Source organism: Salmo trutta, unplaced genomic scaffold, assembly GCF_901001165.1.
Source record: "Salmo trutta unplaced genomic scaffold, fSalTru1.1, whole genome shotgun sequence".
NCBI classification, from domain to species: Eukaryota; Metazoa; Chordata; class Actinopteri; order Salmoniformes; family Salmonidae; genus Salmo; species Salmo trutta.
The window spans coordinates 1-18,285 of record NW_021822962.1 but is presented as its reverse complement, the minus strand read 5'-3'; the positions used below and the strand labels follow the sequence as shown (position 1 = coordinate 18,285).

General features: G+C 43.0%; 1 pseudogene; it reads right to left on the bottom strand.

Annotated features, from left to right (window-relative positions):
* Positions 1 to 1,841: 1,841 nt before the first annotated feature.
* Positions 1,842 to 14,072, bottom strand: LOC115187770 (cytoplasmic dynein 1 intermediate chain 1-like; annotated as a pseudogene).
* Positions 14,073 to 18,285: the final 4,213 nt, after the last annotated feature.

The window sequence follows — 18,285 nt, the reverse complement described above, 5'->3', positions numbered from 1 at the left end:
AAACAATAACATTCAATTATTTAAATGAAGATGCAAACCTGAGGTTGGTGGCACCTTAATATGGTTGGACAGGCTTGTGATAATGGCTGGAGCAGAATGGTATCAAATACATCAAACACATGGTTTCCATGCATTTGTATGCCATTCCATTCATGCAGTTCTGGCCATTATTATGAGCCATCCTCCCCTCAGCAGCCTCCTGTGGTCCCAATCCACTTTTACTTGCAACCTCTTCCCTCATCCACTCTGCCATACATACATCACTGGAGGGTTTACTCCAGTGATGGGAGGAAGAGAAGATGCTAATTTTGACTGGAATGCAGCCCTAGATCTACAAACAACAACACTAGTCTAGGAGTTTGAGGAAGCCTGGAGCAGCAAACACCCTACTGAAAGCTAGAACATGTACATCACAGCTTCCAGTCGGGGATGTTTACAGTACCAGACAACCAATCTTGACAACACACTGAACATATCTGTAAAAATGACACTACTGTATGCAGTCTGTCACTGATAATAGCAGCTAAGGAAATTGGAATTCAACTTTGACCTTGGTCGCCCCCTACAGGGCTGTGAGAAAACATGAACATGTCAAATAAGACAATACTGACAAGTTTATCTATCCTTATATTACAACATTCGGTGTTGTTGTTATTCCATTGACTATGTCTCCCTCATACGGTGTCATTTTAGGAACACCAGAGATGGCGAACAACTTGACGTTGGATTTCAACGATCTGCCAGAATAATGGTGTAACTAACTCAGAACCTGGGTTTTGTGAAAAACATTCCATTTCAAATCTTGATCTGCATTATATTTTTTTCAGAGCCCTGCTACATCATAAACAAGCTAGTTAGAAACATTAGGTAACAAAAAAAGCTAGTTATAGCATTTGATAAATTCAATCAGCGTTAGAACAAGCTTCCTAGAAAATAGAGAAGCTAGCTTGCTTGACTTTAATGTGTTTTTTAAAAGAACGAAACGAACTTGTACTGCTAGCTACCGCTAGTGCTGCTAACCTCTGCAGAGTGCAATCAAGCACAAAGCTAGCAAGCTAACACGGGCAGAAGTAAGGTGGAGAAAGGCCGACAAGTAGCTTCACAATATTGAACGTAAACATGGATTACTAGGTAGCTAACTACAGTTCGCTACTTGGCTTTAGTCGCCTGTCATTTAGCTAACTGACTTGCAATAAACAGTCAAAAGTAATCTAGCACATTTGCATATTCAGCTAGCCAGCTGTGCTATCCTTCCGAGTAAAGTCAAACATGCTAGCCAGCTGAGCTATCCTTCCGAGTAAAGTCAAACTCCTTCAGGCTTACTAGTGAGGCTTTGCTCCGCTCAGACTGTCCTTCCCGCGACCATGCATAGAATAAACTAAGTACCACGAAAACGAAACGACACTGAAGCCACACCATACGAGAGTATCTTGCCGTTTTAAAGCACAACAGTTAAGTTTACCTCCGCCATTCTGTTTCCTTCTGTGTGACTCGCGCTTGTCTTTAGCATGACCTTTAGTTACCCGATACTAATATTGACGTAATTGTCATGGAAACAGAACTCCGCCTGCTACGTGGATTCGCGTACGTTCGAAAATGACCACTGAGCTATAATAAGAAGTCAACGACAGTGGACAAAGAAAGAATAAAGCCACCTCTTTACCAAGATTACCCCTTTCATAAATAACATCGCAATAGGTCAATTCTTACAGTAGGACGCACAGTACATTCACACGATGATACTACAACTGACCTCAAATCAATAGCTTACAGTAGCTGACTGGGGATGGTTTCTGTCAAATTACTGTACAAATGTTTCGATTCAAAATCAAACACAGAAATGGCATAGGTGGAATATTTAAATAATGGTAGTAAAATGTAAAATGCAATACACACTGTAAATGTATTATCTTCAACCATAACCCTAAAACTTCTACTTACAGTACTACAGTAGCCCATACAGCCTGGTCTGTGAGATTTGTGGCATACAAATCAGTATTTAAGTTATCCTTATTTTATTGTCAATTGTTGTTCTTACAGCAAAAAGCCATACATTTTTAGACGTATTTCTTAAAACAAAACAAAATTGTTTAACAGCAACCAAAATGTAATAATTATCATGCTGATGCACTGAAAAGTCCAAAGCTACTTAAAAACATTATTAAAGGTTAACTTGGATATCTTGAGAAAACAATGATCCAACTTGTTATTAATGCAGCTTTTATAACCTTGAAGAAAGAACAACATGAACAGATCACAGGAATCTGATAATCAAACCTCATGAGTATAATATCAGGATCATATCTAGCTCACTCCAACATTTAGACCCACGTTAGACCCATAAGCACATTATCATTGCAAGCCATATGATTTTGATATCAAGTATATACATATCAACTGTTTAATGAACCAATAAATAACCCTAGTAAGAATAGTTGTTGCCCTGGAAAATCCTTGTTTCTTACTTTGATCTATGGAGCATAAGCTTGGAGTCAGTCTAATCACAATGACTTGAATGTCACTAAAGCATGCATGCTGCTGTTGTTACGCCAGTAAATGATGGTTTGTTATCTGTAAATGTCTGTTATCAAGCTGTCAGTCTTGAAACGTTGCATCCATTGATGAGAGGGTGAGAGGGTTTCAGGCTGCCAGCTCCACGGCCCCCTCTTCCTCTCCGTCCCCGCGGTTGGCACGGATCTCAACTAGGGTGCGGGCGAAGTGGCTCCAGTCCTCAGGGTGTGGCACTGCCAGCTACAGGAGACAAACACGGTCAGTCGCATATCAAATCAAAGCAAATCAAATTATCTAACAATTCTAACAACAAAACCTAATATACACAATCTAGTAAAGGAATGGGATAAGAATATATAAGTATAAAATATATGGATGAGCATATATATGAAAAAAAAAACAGAAAAACAATTGGATAGAAACAACAATAGGCTAACTAATGTATCACATTTCAGCAAAGAAGTGAATAAGAATCCAAGGCACAACAACAAGGCCATGAGTTCCATCTTGTTTCAGCTTCAGCACCCATTCTCTCATCGTTAGAACCCTTTAAATGATGGACTTAATTATTTCACCTCTCCCACATCGTAGATCCAGACACGCCCCTCCGAGTCACCCACGGCAACCTCTCTGCCTCCTGACGCCCATCTCACACGGTTCAGAGCACACGCCCCCTCGATCGTCACACTCGCTGTGGGCACCTTTAAAAAAAAGTGTCATATTATCTTACAACCACATACCAACAACAGATAGCTATGTAGAAATATGATCAAATCCTATTCTGCATCATACACATCCAGTCCAGGATAAAAGAAAGCTGTACAGTGGTAAACAATTAACTAATAAAAACCGTCATGGAGAAGAACGAGCTGGAAGAGTCTGCCCAGAACAGAGTGTGATGGAGAGGAACCAGCTGGAGGAGACTACCCAGAACAGAGTGTGATGGAGAGGAACCAGCTGGAGGAGACTGCCCAGAACAGAGTGTGATGGAGAGGAACCAGCTGGAGGAGACTGCTCAGAACAGAGCGTGATGGAGAGGAACCAGCTGGAGGAGACTGCTCAGAACAGAGTGTGATGGAGAGGAACCAGCTGGAGGAGACTGCCCAGATCAGAGTGTGATGGAGAGGAACCAGCTGGAGGAGACTGCCCAGAACAGAGTGTGATGGAGAGGAACCAGCTGGAGGAGACTGCCCAGAACAGAGTGTGATGGAGAGGAACCAGCTGGAGGAGACTGCCCAGAACAGAGTGTGATGGAGAGGAACCAGCTGGAGGAGACTGCCCGAACAGAGTGTGATGGAGAGGAACCAGCTGGAGGAGACTGCTCAGAACAGAGCGTGATGGAGAGGAACCAGCTGGAGGAGACTGCTCAGAACAGAGTGTGATGGAGAGGAACCAGCTGGAGGAGACTGCCCAGAACAGAGCGTGATGGAGAGGAACCAGCTGGAGGAGACTGCCCAGAACAGAGTGTGATTGTGAGGAACCAGCTGGAGGAGACTGCCCAGAACAGAGCGTGATGGAGAGGAACGAGCTGGAGGAGACTGCCCAGAACAGAGTGTGATGGAGAGGAGTCGTCGATGACCTATGCTCCCAAAGGAACGATGGGCCATAAATAAGTCAAGTAACCAATGAGATTGTGTGACTCACCTCAGTGTCATTGTTGAGGTTCCACAGGTCCAAACGACCCATCCCATCCACGGAGGCAAAGAGAGCCGGATGCACAGGGGACCAACTGACATCATACACATAGTCTGCATTATCCTCAAAAGAGTACAGTGGCTTGTTGTGCTGGAGAGAGAGACAGACACAGAAAGAACAACAAATTCAAATTCTATTCTACGAGAATTCTATTCCATTCTAATTCTACGGAGACAGCGCAAGAATGCTGCTACAGCTGAGGGTTCTTTGGGGCCTTAGGTGGCAGTTTTAACTATCTTGTAATTGTTAGTTTAACATGAAGATCAGGGAACAGGGATAACACCCTGAGTAGAGTAATGTGACTTGTCTTACCTTGATTGACCACAGTTTTACTGTCCAGTCAAAGGAGGAGGTGATGAAGAGGTGTGAGAAGTCCACAGTGCCCACAGAGTTATGGCAGCTGATCCCAGTCACTGGGCCCTGGTGACCCTCAAACATCTCAGCTATACCTGCTTTACTGCACACAACAACATAACAAGGCATTCACTTAAGTACATTCAATGAGCCTTAAGATAAAGCTATCATTCCAGATACAGTAGGCTGGTTGGTCGAAGGACACACACATATCGCAAACATCTTGTGCTGTTTTCATTGGAAACATAAATAACATCAACTTAATCAGGTTGCATTCATTTGTAACAATAAAAAACATTGTAAAATATAGATCATGTGAGAGACTGACATTACACACATCCCGCAGTGTCATGTGCTGTTTCTATGGAAACGTGAAGACACATTCAGGTTATAAATAACTGTCCCTGTTGCGCCTCAGCTCACTAACCTGCCGTGGCGGGACGCAGAGTACACCATCCCTTCCTCGCTTCCCACCACGTAGTTGTTAACATCTCCGGCAGGGAAGGCCATTCCTGTTACTGCTACGGGCTTGGACTTATTGTAGACCAGCTCCATACTCTCCTGTTAAATGCATGCTCATATAGTTTACCTCAATAAACATGGAACAAAGACAAATACTAGTCATTTTCTTTATGGATAACAATAATATATAATGAAATCATTTATTTAGATAAATTCTCTGATGAAAATTAATAGGAGTTGATTGCGATACATACGTCTCAAATGGCACCCTATTCCCTTTATAGTGCACTACTACCCAATGGACCCTGGTCAAAAGAAGTGCACTATAAAGGGAATAGGGTGCCATTTAGGGTGCCATCTGCTCACCTGAGGCTGAGAGAGCATGTCTAGACTCCAGGAGCACATCTTCCCATCAGTAGACACTGTTATCAGGTTGTTGGCGTTCTGGGTACCCACCACGTTCACACAGTACACTGGGTGCTGGAGGAAAGAACAGTAGGTCGGTTCTTAGATATGTTACCACTAATCTAATGTTGTTCCCCAGACACTTCTTCCCAACGCTTCTTATACGCAATTGGCCTGGGGACAAGGTTAACACAAATCTGTTTGAAATCTTTTTGAATTTGTAAAAAATGAAAGCCAAACAAACTAGCTTGAATCAGAGATCAGGGGCCGTATATATGAAGCATCTGACAGTAGGAGTTTTCAGATGACAATGAATAAGATTCCATGGACACGGGATACCTAATCCTAGATCAGCATTCCTACTCTAAAACGTTTGATACGGCCGCAGAGGTCACACTGATATAAATACGTTACAGTAGAGTATATGAGAGGCAGAGGGAGGTGTCTGTTAACTTACAGTGTGTTAACTTACATTGTGTGGAGGGAGCTGTCTGTTAACTTACAGTGTGTGGAGGGAGGTGTCTGTTAGTTTACAGTGTGTGGAGGGAGGTGTCTGTTAACTTACAGTGTGTGGAGGGAGGTGTCTGTTAGTTTACAGTGTGTGGAGGGAGGTGTCTGTTAACTTACAGTGTGTGGATGGAGGTGTCTGGTAGTTTACAGTGTGTGGAGGGAGGTGTCTGTTAACTTACAGTGTGTGGAGGGAGGTGTCTGTTAGTTTACAGTGTGTGGAGGGAGGTGTCTGGTAGTTTACAGTGTGTGGAGGGAGGTGTCTGTTAACTTACAGTGTGTGGAGGGAGGTGTCTGGTAGTTTACAGTGTGTGGAGGGAGGTGTCTGTTAACTTACAGTGTGTGGAGGGAGGTGTCTGGTAGTTTACAGTGTGTGGAGGGAGGTGTCTGGTAGTTTACAGTGTGTGGAGGGAGGTGTCTGTTAACTTACAGTGTGTGGAGGGAGGTGTCTGTTAACTTACAGTGTGTGGAGGGAGGTGTCTGTTAGTTTACAGTGTGTGGAGGGAGGTGTCTGTTAACTTACAGTGTGTGGAGGGAGGTGTCTGGTAGTTTACAGTGTGTGGAGGGAGGTGTCTGTTAACTTACAGTGTGTGGAGGGAGGTGTCTGGTAGTTTACAGTGTGTGGAGGGAGGTGTCTGTTAACTTACAGTGTGTGGAGGGAGGTGTCTGGTAGTTTACAGTGTGTGGAGGGAGGTGTCTGTTAACTTACAGTGTGTGGAGGGAGGTGTCTGTTAGTTTACAGTGTGTGGAGGGAGGTGTCTGTTAACTTACAGTGTGTGGAGGGAGGTGTCTGGTAGTTTACAGTGTGTGGAGGGAGGTGTCTGTTAACTTACAGTGTGTGGAGGGAGGTGTCTGTTAACTTACAGTGTGTGGAGGGAGGTGTCTGTTAACTTACAGTGTGTGGAGGGAGGTGTCTGTTTACTTACAGTGTGTGGAGGGAGGTGTCTGTTAACTTACAGTGTGTGGAGGGAGGTGTCTGTTAACTTACAGTGTGTGGAGGGAGGTGTCTGTTAACTTACAGTGTGTGGAGGGAGGTGTCTGTTAACTTACAGTGTGTGGAGGGAGGTGTCTGTTAGTTTACAGTGTGTGGAGGGAGGTGTCTGTTAACTTACAGTGTGTGGAGGGAGGTGTTTGTTAACTTACAGTGTGTGGAGGGAGGTGTCTGTTAACTTACAGTGTGTAGAGGGAGGTGTTTGTTAACTTACAGTGTGTGGAGGGAGGTGTCTGTTAACTTACAGTGTGTAGAGGGAGGTGTCTGTTAACTTACAGTGTGTGGAGGGAGGTGTCTGTTAACTTACAGTGTGTGGAGGGAGGTGTCTGTTAACTTACAGTGTGTGGAGGGAGGTGTCTGTTAACTTACAGTGTGTGGAGGGAGGTGTCTGTTAACTTACAGTGTGTGCCGCAGCAGACAGAGGGGTCCTCTGGACGGGGGTCCTCCTGTGACTACGGTTATCCCACAACACAATCTGTCCAGAGTACGTTCCCCCCACCACCAAGTTAGGATGGAACTGAGCAAAGCCCACAGACATCACTGACGACTGAGACAGAGAGAGAGAGAGGGGGAGAGAGGGGGAGAGAGGGGGAGAGGGATATAGAAAGAGAGAGAGAGAGAGAGAGAGAGAGAGAGAGGGAGAGAGAAGCAGATAACCAGAGGAGGCAGAGACAGAAATAGAGAGAGCGATAGAAGAGAGAGAGAGAGAGTAAAATGAGATGGCCAATATACAGCAAAACTACCTAAAACAATATAATAATTATTTGAATCAAGTTAAACCATGTTAGTTTTTATTTTACCTTCATTTAACTAGGCAAGTCAGGTAAGAACAAATTCTTATTTACAATGACGGGCAGAACGATAGATTTTTACCTTGTCAGCTCGGGGATTTGATCTAGCAACCTTTCGGTTACTGGCCCAACGCTCTAACCACTGAGGCTACCTGCCATTATATCGTGTGATATTCAACAATACATTCCCTTCCATTATGTTCTTAACTTGTGGTTCTGAATGTTAGCAAATGAAATGACTTCAACGTTGTAATGATGAAATGTCATCCATCCTCTCTCAAGCATCAGTCTTACGTCACATCAGATCAACAAACAGCTGCTGACCTGGCAGTGAAATGTATACTCTGGAGTGGTCTTCTTGAACTTCATGTTCCACACCAGCGCTATCCCATCAGGCTCGTGTGGAGCATCCTCGTTGCTGTTGTAAGAGGCCACCATCAGTTCAGGGTACTGCAAAGACACAATATAGTATAGAACAGGACTGGATTGTTACTTCAACCAAGTCTTCTTCTTCTGTCTTGACCATAGAAATGGAATGAACAGAACAGGCTTGGAACCTCTGACCATGACTGGTAAACTCAGGGGTGCACTCAAAGTGGCATTCATTCTAGTTCTGTGGTCTTGACATAGACAAATAAAGGAAATGAAGGAAGTAGATGCATCAGATATGTTCTAAACTGGGAGAAAGTTCCATTGTACCTGTGGGGACCAGTCTAAGCAGGTGACTACTCGGTGTTTGGACCAGTGATCGTCATGGAACACACGGTTGAAAGACAGATTGGATCCACCTTGCATGTCCCTGATAAGGCAGAAAGGGAAATGGGAAAGATGTTCGCTCCAGTTCTACTCCGATTCTACTCCGGCTCTACTCCGGCCCTACTCCAGTTCTACTCCAGTTCTACTCCAGTTCTATTACAGTGCTACTCCAGTTCTACTCCAGTTCTACCCCAGTTCTACTCCAGTTCTATTACAGTGCTACTCCAGTTCTATTACAGTGCTACTCCAGTGCTACTCCAGTGCTACTCCAGTTCTACTCCAGTTCTATTACAGTGCTACTCCAGTGCTACTCCAGTGCTTCTCCAGTTCTATTACAGTGCTACTCCAGTTATACTCTAGTTCTATTACAGTGCTACTCCAGTGCTACTCCAGTTCTTCTCCAGTTCTACTCCAGTTCTATTACAGTGCTACTCCAGTTATACTCCAGTTCTATTACAGTGCTACTCCAGTTCTAATCCAGTTATACTCCAGTACTACTCCAGTTCTACTCCAGTTCTACTCCAGTGCTACTCCAGTGCTACTCCAGTGCTACTCCAGTTCTTCTCCAGTTCTACTCCAGTTATATTACAGTGCTACTCCAGTTATACTCCAGTTCTATTACAGTGCTACTCCAGTTCTAATCCAGTTATACTCCAGTACTACTCCAGTGCTACTCCAGTTCAACTCCAGTGCCACTCCAGTGCTACTCCAGTTCAACTCCAGTGCCACTCCAGTGCTACTCCAGTTCTACTCAAGTTCTAATCCAGTTATACTCCGGTTCTATTACAGTGCTACTCCAGTGCTACTCCAGTTATACTCCAGTTATACTCCAGTGCTACTCCAGTTATACTCCAGTGCCACTCCAGTGCTACTCCAGTTATACTCCAGTGCCACTCCAGTGCTACTCCAGTGCCACTCCAGTGCTACTCCAGTGTAATGTGTACTTATTCCTCCCATAACATCCATCCACAGGGAACATGGTGTGCATCCTAAATAGCCCTATTCCTTGGATATCCTGCAATAACTGGGACTTTTCACTTTTTCACTTTTTTATTAATGGAAATTAAGTACAAAGCTGTGATGAGCTGATGAGCCCTATGGACCTTGGTCAAACGTAGTGCACTACATAGGGATCAGGGTGCCATTTGGGACACGGCCATGCTCAATGTTCTCACCCTTCTTTGTCCTCCAGGTCCCGGCCGCTGTAGTCGAAGAAGATGTCTCCCTCCTCGGCCAGCGCCCGCTCCACCACAGAGACCGACCGCTCAAAGAACACCAGGAAGTCCTCTGAGTGGAGGATCTGTTCCCTCTCCTCCTCCGTCAGCTCTCTGGCATGGGCTGAGAAGGATCACACACATTGTGATACCAGTGTTGAGAATATATGTTGGTTGTATATGTTTGGCTAAATCTGATTTATCATCAAATAATCCCCATGCAACAAGTCACCTCAGAGGTTGCGAGTGCTTTTCCTAACAGCAGTGTGTTAAAGAACATAAAGTCATTATTACCCTGTTTACTGTCCTCTGCCTCTCCTTCCTGTTCCGGCTGGTCAGTCTGAGGGGAAGCTTTAGGCTCACTGCTCTCCTCATCCTCTTCTTCTTCTGGGAGGAAAGACGTGTTTTATGTTCTACTGCTGCTGAGGGGAGAACGGCTCATAATAACATCCAGAACGGAGCAAATGGAATCGTATCCATGTGTTTGATGTATTTGATACCATTCCACTGATTCCACTCCAGTCATTACCACGAGCCAGTCCTCCCCAATTAATGTGCCACCAACCTCCTGTGTTACACACAAACATACAACATAGGCTTCCACATTCTTTCACTCTGTGGGGAGAGAGCATATTGAAAATATCAACCATACCCATTCATACTAACCAACCTAGAGCTCTACATTAAAAGTATACATTTCAAGAGTCAACTTCAAGAGTCTACTTCAAGAGTCAACTTCAAGAGTCAACTCAAGAGTCAACTTCAAGAGTCAACTTCAAGAGTCAACTTCAAGAGTCAACTCAAGAGTCAACTTCAAGCGTCAACTTCAAGCGTCAACTTCAAGAGTCAACTTCAAGAGTCAACTTCAAGCGTCAACTTCAAGCGTCAACTCCAAGAGTCAACTTCAAGAGTCAACTTCAAGAGTCAAATTCAAGAGTCAACCTCAAGAGTTCTTTAAGCGTCAACTCAAGAGTCAACTCAATATTCATTACCTTCAGATTGATGTGCTGCTGAAGGAGTCTGGGTCTCTTTAGTGTAGGTCACAAGCTCTTTGGGAACGAAGTCAATCTGTACTATTTTTGACGCTCCAAGTCTGTGCATCCTGCGCCTGAAAGATGAACACTCTGCTATCAGTCAAGAAAAATTTAACCTTTGTGTAAGTCCTATGGGCTCTGGTCAAAAGTAGTGCACTATATAGGGAATAGGGTTCCATTTGGGAGCAGAATCAAGAGGAAAGACATACCCCAGCTCAGAGTCTGCCTGCAGCTGGAGAGCAGAGGGGTCCGTGTCCCACTGCAGGGTCCTAAATACAGCAGCAGGGGGCGCCAAAACAACACAAATGAGTCCATACATCAACTCAAGGGACATCACTTTTAGAACATATGAATTCATGCATGACAGTGTGTACACAAAACAAGATTAAACAAAACACAGGATGGATCCCAAATTCCACCCTATTTTCTATGTAGTAGTGCACAAATGTTGACCAGGGCTCATAGGGCTCTGGTCAAGAATAGTTGACTATATGGGGAATAGGATGGCATTTGGGACAGAGACACATTCACAGTTCCACTGCCTCAATAGAAGTTACATTCACAGTTCCACTGCTGTCACTGATGTCACATAATCAACTGATGTCACATAATCAACTGATGTCACATAATCAACTGATGTCACATAATCAACTGATGTCACTGATGTCACATAATCAACTGATGTCACATAATCAACTGATGTCACTGATGTCACATAATCAACTGATGTCACATAATCAACTGATGTCACTGATGTCACATAATCAACTGATGTCACTGATGTCACATAATCAACTGATGTCACTGCAGGACGACCCTGAAGTCTCCCTGAACAGAAACATCTTCTCCATAATCACTAGTACATCGACTCTGGTTCTTACCTATATCTGATGTCCCATTACAAGATGAAAAGAGAAGGGATAAACATCAGATACTCTGTGCCACTGTGCACATATACATTGTCTGAGTCCCAAATGGCACCCTTTTCCCTACATAGTGAACTACTTTTGACCAGAAGTCCTATGGGCCCTTGTCAAAAGTAGTGGACTATATTATTTACTGTAGGGAATAGAGTGCCATTTGGGACACAGACATATCCACAGTTCTCAATGTCATATGTTCATGATGTTAGCTACATTGAGAGACTAACAGTTACGAATTGTTAGAAGCTAAGAGAGAAGCTTTTAGCATACAATATACCTCGTTGTTGTTGTATAGAATGCCAATACCAAATATTTCCAGCTGTACATCCATTTGTCTGTGTGTGTTCATATAGAAAATAATTGAACAGTACTAAAATACCTTCTGCTTGTTTGTAACAGTGAACATTTTCCATGACATCAATACTAAATCTGATAGCAGTTGTGTGTGTATCAGTGTGTGTGTGTGTGTGTGTGTGTGTGTGTGTGTGTGTGTGTGTGTGTGTGTGTGTGTGTGTGTGTGTGTGTGTGTGTGTGTGTGTGTGTGTGTGTGTGTGTGTGTGTGTGTGTGATAGAGTAAAGGGCATGTTCCATACCTTCCCACTGTCCCCCCATCTACGGACTCCTGGCTGCCAGCATCACTGGTGGTGCTCACTGATTGTGAAGAGGGAGACATAGGGGTTGGGACTAAATAATGAAAATAACAGGTATCCCATGTTAAGAGCTGCAGAGGCTGCACTGGTGGCCAGCAGTCAGAGCCCCACAGCCAAACCAGAAGGGTTCCAAATCAACAGGATGGATTGAAATGGTTCAAAGCAAAGGAAGAAGAATTCACAAGAAAAGAGGGGAAAAAATCGTCAAACGTACTTTCTGATGGAAACCCAACTGGTTTGTGACATAATAATGCACGACCGCCAAGCTAGTGTGAAATCTGTCTGTATGTTGACATAGCATATCAAACTAACCATCTGAACTGAATACATAGATTCATACCTGCAGTAGCCTCTTAAAATACATGAATATATAACCCTACCAACCAAATCACTGGATTCTTATTACTAACCTTTTCAACATGACACAATGGAATTTGAATGTGTTTATGCCATTAAGGAAAAATTAGAGTCAATTAATAATGTAAATGATTTGTTTGAATATATGATATAGTGTAAACTGAAGATCATTTCATGACCTGATTATTTTGTATGGAGACCATTACCACAAGATATACTAATTAAACAAAGACAGGCCAGTTTCCCATACACAGATTAAACCTAGTACAGGACTGAAAAACATTCTCACTGGAAATGTTTTTTGTTAGGGTAGAATGATCTCAGAAAGGTCAGTAGGATGGTAGGATAGGATGATCTCAGAAAGGTCAGTAGGATGGTAGGATAGGATGATCTCAGAAAGGTCAGTAGGATGGTAGGATAGGATGACCTCAGAAAGGTCAGTAGGATGGTAGGATAGGATGATCTCAGAAAGGTCAGTAGGATGGTAGGATAGGATGATCTCAGAAAGGTCAGTAGGATGGTAGGATAGGATGATCTCAGAAAGGTCAGTAGGATGGTAGGGTAGAATGATCTCAGAAAGGTCAGTAGGATGGTAGGATAGGATGATCTCAGAAAGGTCAGTAGGATGGTAGGGTAGAATGATCTCAGAAAGCAATAAGGATATGACTGGTATACCTAATGGTGGTTCTGGTGAGATCCCAATACTCTGCAGCAGCGCCTCCGTCTCTCTTCGTTTGCGGTCCAAGTCAGAATCTCAGAGACATTCTCTGTTTCTGCTGCAGACTCTCAGACTGAACAGGTGTTGGGGAGAACTTCAGTATCACTGTCCTCTGTCCCAAATAGCACCCTATCCCCTACATGGTGCACTGGCCAAAAGTAGTGCATTATATAGGGAATAGGGTGTTATTTGAAGCCAAAAGTAGTGCATTATAGGGAATAGGGTGTTATTTGAAGCCAAAAGTAGTGCATTATATAGGGAATAGGGTGGTTATTTGAAGTGCATTATATAGGGAATAGGGTGCCATTTGAAGTGCACTATAAAGGGATGAGGGGTGCCATTGGAAGTACACTATATAGGGAATAGGGTGTCATTTGGATCGGAGCAGTGTAGCTCCACAAAGACTTGAGAAACACTACCAACCCAAATCAGACGTCTGATACACTGTTGTAGAAATGCTCTATTCATCCTCATTTGAGATGCTGAACTAAACCAAAGAAGTTCACATCACATTGAAATGAATAGAGATTTCTCCTCACCTCTTTCTTTTTCCTCTCCTCCTCCTTTCTCTTCTTCTCCTCTCGTATTTGAGCTAGCCTCTGTTTCTTTCGCTCCAGCTCAGCTTTCAGGTCACTTTTGTCAGACATCTTCGTCCTACTAGATAGATAAGAAAGCAGCAATCTGCCTGTTGAAACATACAGCAGTTAGCCTGGTTCATTCTGCATGTTGATACATACAGCAGTTAGCCTGGTTCATTCTGCATGTTGATAACATACAGCAGTTAGCCTGGTTCATTCTGCATGTTGATACATACAGCATTTAGCCTGGTTCATTCTGCATGTTGAGACTACAGCAGTTAGCCTGGTTCATTCTGCATGTTGATACAGTACAGCAGTTAGCCTGGCTCATTCTGCATGTGATACATACAGCAGTTAGCCTGGTTCATTCTGCATGCTGATACATACAGCAGTTAGCCTGGTTCATTCTGCATGTTGATACATACAGCAGTTAGCCTGGTTCATTCTGCATGTTGATACATACAGCAGTTAGCCTGGTTCATTCTGCATGTTGATACATACAGCAGTTAGCCTGGTTCATTCTGCATGTTGATACATACAGCAGTTAGCCTGGTTCATTCTGCATGTTGATACATACAGCAGTTAGCCTGGTTCATTCTGCATGTTGATACATACAGCAGTTAGCCTGGTTCATTCTGCATGCTGATACATACAGCAGTTAGCCTGGTTCATTCTGCATGTGATACATACAGCAGTTAGCCTGGTTCATTCTGCATGTTGATACATACAGCAGTTAGCCTGGTTCATTCTGCATGTTGATACATACAGCAGTTAGCCTGGTTCATGCTGCATGTTGATACATACAGCAGTTAGCCTGGTTCATTCTGTATGTTGATACATACAGCAGTTAGCCTGGTTCATTCTGCATGCTGATACATACAGCAGTTAGCCTGGTTCATTCTGCATGCTGATACATACAGCAGTTAGCCTGGTTCATTCTGCATGCTGATACATACAGCAGTTAGCCTGGTTCATTCTGCATGTTGATACATACAGCAGTTAGCCTGGTTCATTCTGTATGTTGATACATACAGCAGTTAGCCTGGTTCATTCTGCATGTTGATACATACAGCAGTTAGCCTGGTTCATTCTGTATGTTGATACATACAGCAGTTAGCCTGGTTCATTCTGCATGTTGATACATACAGCAGTTAGCCTGGTTCATTCTGCATGTTGATACATACAGCAGTTAGCCTGGTTCATTCTGCATGCTGATACATACAGCAGTTAGCCTGGTTCATGCTGCATGTTGATACATACAGCAGTTAGCTTGCAGTTAGCCTGGTTCATTCTGCATGTTGATACATACAGCAGTTAGCCTGGTTCATTCTGCATGTTGATACATACAGCAGTTAGCCTGGTTCATTCTGCATGTTGATACATACAGCAGTTAGCCTGGTTCATTCTGCATGTTGATACATACAGCAGTTAGCCTGGTTCATTCTGCATGTTGATACATACAGCAGTTAGCCTGGTTCATTCTGCATGCTGATACATACAGCAGTTAGCCTGGTTCATTCTGCATGCTGATACATACAGCAGTTAGCCTGGTTCATTCTGCATGCTGATACATACAGCAGTTAGCCTGGTTCATTCTGCATGTTGATACATACAGCAGTTAGCCTTGTTCATTCTGGATGTTGATACATACAGCAGTTAGCCTGGTTCATTCTGCATGTTGATACATACAGCAGTTAGCCTGGTTCATTCTGCATGTTGATACATACAGCAGTTAGCCTGGTTCATTCTGCATGTTGATACATACAGCAGTTAGCCTGGTTCATTCTGCATGCTGATACATACAGCAGTTAGCCTGGTTCATTCTGCATGTTGATACATACAGCAGTTAGCCTGGTTCATTCTGCATGTTGATACGTACAGCAGTTAGCCTGGCTCATTCTGCATGTTGATACATACAACACAGTAGGACCACTGGAAAATTCACCAATTCTCTCTGAGAACTGCTATCCTGAGTGCCAGTCTGTTTGTGCTAACATGCCAACTCCTTGTCCTTCCTTGTCATGTATGTTTGGCTTGACAATGAGCAATGGAGTTGGCAAGAGCACAGACAGTTTTGGGACCAGGCTACAGAAGGAGACACCAGATCTGGGACCAGGCTACAGAAGGAGAAAACAGATCTGGGACCAGGCTACAGAAGGAGACAACAGACCTGGGACCAGGCTATAGAAGGATACAACAGATCTGGGACCAGGCTACAGAAGGAGACAACAGACCTGGGACCAGGCTATAGAAGGAGACAACAGATCTGGGACCAGGCTATAGAAGGAGACAACAGATCTGGGACCAGGCGATAGAAGGAGACAACAGATCTGGGACCAGGCTATAGAAGGAGACAACAGATCTGGGACCAGGCTATAGAAGGAGACAACAGACCTGGGACCAGGCTATAGAAGGAGACAACAGATCTGAGACCAGGCTACAGAAGGAGACAACAGATCTGGGACCAGGCTACAGAAGGAGACAACAGATCTGAGACCAGGCTATAGAAGGAGACAACAGACCTGGGACCAGGCGATAGAACTGCATGGATAACGGAATTATTATATTTTTATTTTTTATATTTTTTGAACCTTTATGCTACGCAAGTCAGTTAGGAACATATTCTTATTTAATATATATTTTGATTTGTTTAACACTTTTTGGTTACTACATGATTCCATATGTGTTATTTCATAGTGTTGATGTCTTCACTATTATTTTACAATGTAGAAAATTGTAAAAAATAAAGAAAAACCCTTGAATGAGTAGGTGTGTCCAAACTTTGACTGGTACTGTAGGTTCAGAAAGCTGGCTGGTAGACAAGATTAACAATACCCTTTCTAGCACTAAATATAGGTGTTCTACAAAACCCTTCAACACTACCATTAAAGTTGATTACACATCAATCCATGGGTCATGCACGGCGTCATGTCCACCTACGTCTCTCTTTATGTATTGTTGTGTTGTCTCTCTTGTCGTGATGTGTGTTGTGTCCTATATTCATATTTTATTTATTTTACATTTTTAATCCCAGCCCCCGTCCCCGCAGGAGGCCTTTTGCCTTTTGGTAGGTCGTCATTGTAAATAAGAATTTGTTCTTAACTGACTTGCCTAGTTAAATAAAATAAACAAATATAGGTTTAATCTCTGTATCAGTATCATGTCCACCTATAGGTTTAATCTCTGTATCAGTATCATGTCCCCCTATAGGTTTAATCTCTGTATCAGTATCATGTCCCCCTATAGGTTTAATCTCTGTATCAGTATCATGTCCACCTATAGGTTTAATCTCTGTATCAGTATCATGTCCACCTATAGGTTTAATCTCTGTATCATGTCCACCTATAGGTTTAATCTCTGTATCAGTATCATGTCACCCTATAGGTTTAATCTCTGTATCAGTATCATGTCCACCTATAGGTTTAATCTCTGTATCAGTATCATGTCCCCCTATAGGTTTAATCTCTGTATCAGTATCATGTCCACCTATAGGTTTAATCTCTGTATCAGTATCATGTCCACCTATAGGTTTAATCTCTGTATCAGTATCATCTCCACCTATAGGTTTAATCTCTGTATCAGTATCATGTCCACCTATAGGTTTAATCTCTGTATCAGTATCATGTCCCCCTATAGGTTTAATCTCTGTATCAGTATCATGTCCACCTATAGGTTTAATCTCTGTATCAGTATCATGTCCACCTATAGGTTTAATCTCTGTATCAGTATCATGTCCCCTATAGGTTTAATCTCTGTATCAGTATCATGTCCACCTATAGGTTTAATCTCTGTATCAGTATCATGTCCCCCTATAGGTTTAATCTCTGTATCAGTATCATGTCCCCCTATAGGTTTAATCTCTGTATCAGTATCATGTCCACCTATAGGTTTAATCTCTGTATCAGTATCATGTCCACCTATAGGTTTAATCTCTGTATCAGTATCATGTCCCCCTATAGGTTTAATCTCTGTATCATACATGTCCACCTATAGGTTTAATCTCTGTATCAGTATCATGTCCACCTATAGGTTTAATCTCTGTATCAGTATCATGTCCACCTATAGGTTTAATCTCTGTATCAGTATCATGTCCACCTATAGGTTTAATCTCTGTATCATGTCCACCTATAGGTTTAATCTCTGTATCAGTATCATGTCCACCTATAGGTTTAATCTCTGTATCAGTATCATGCCCACCTATAGGTTTAATCTCTGTATCAGTATCATGTCCCCCTATAGGTTTAATCTCTGTATCAGTATCATGCCCACCTATAGGTTTAATCTCTGTATCAGTATCATGTCCACCTATAGGTTTAATCTCTGTATCAGTATCATGCCC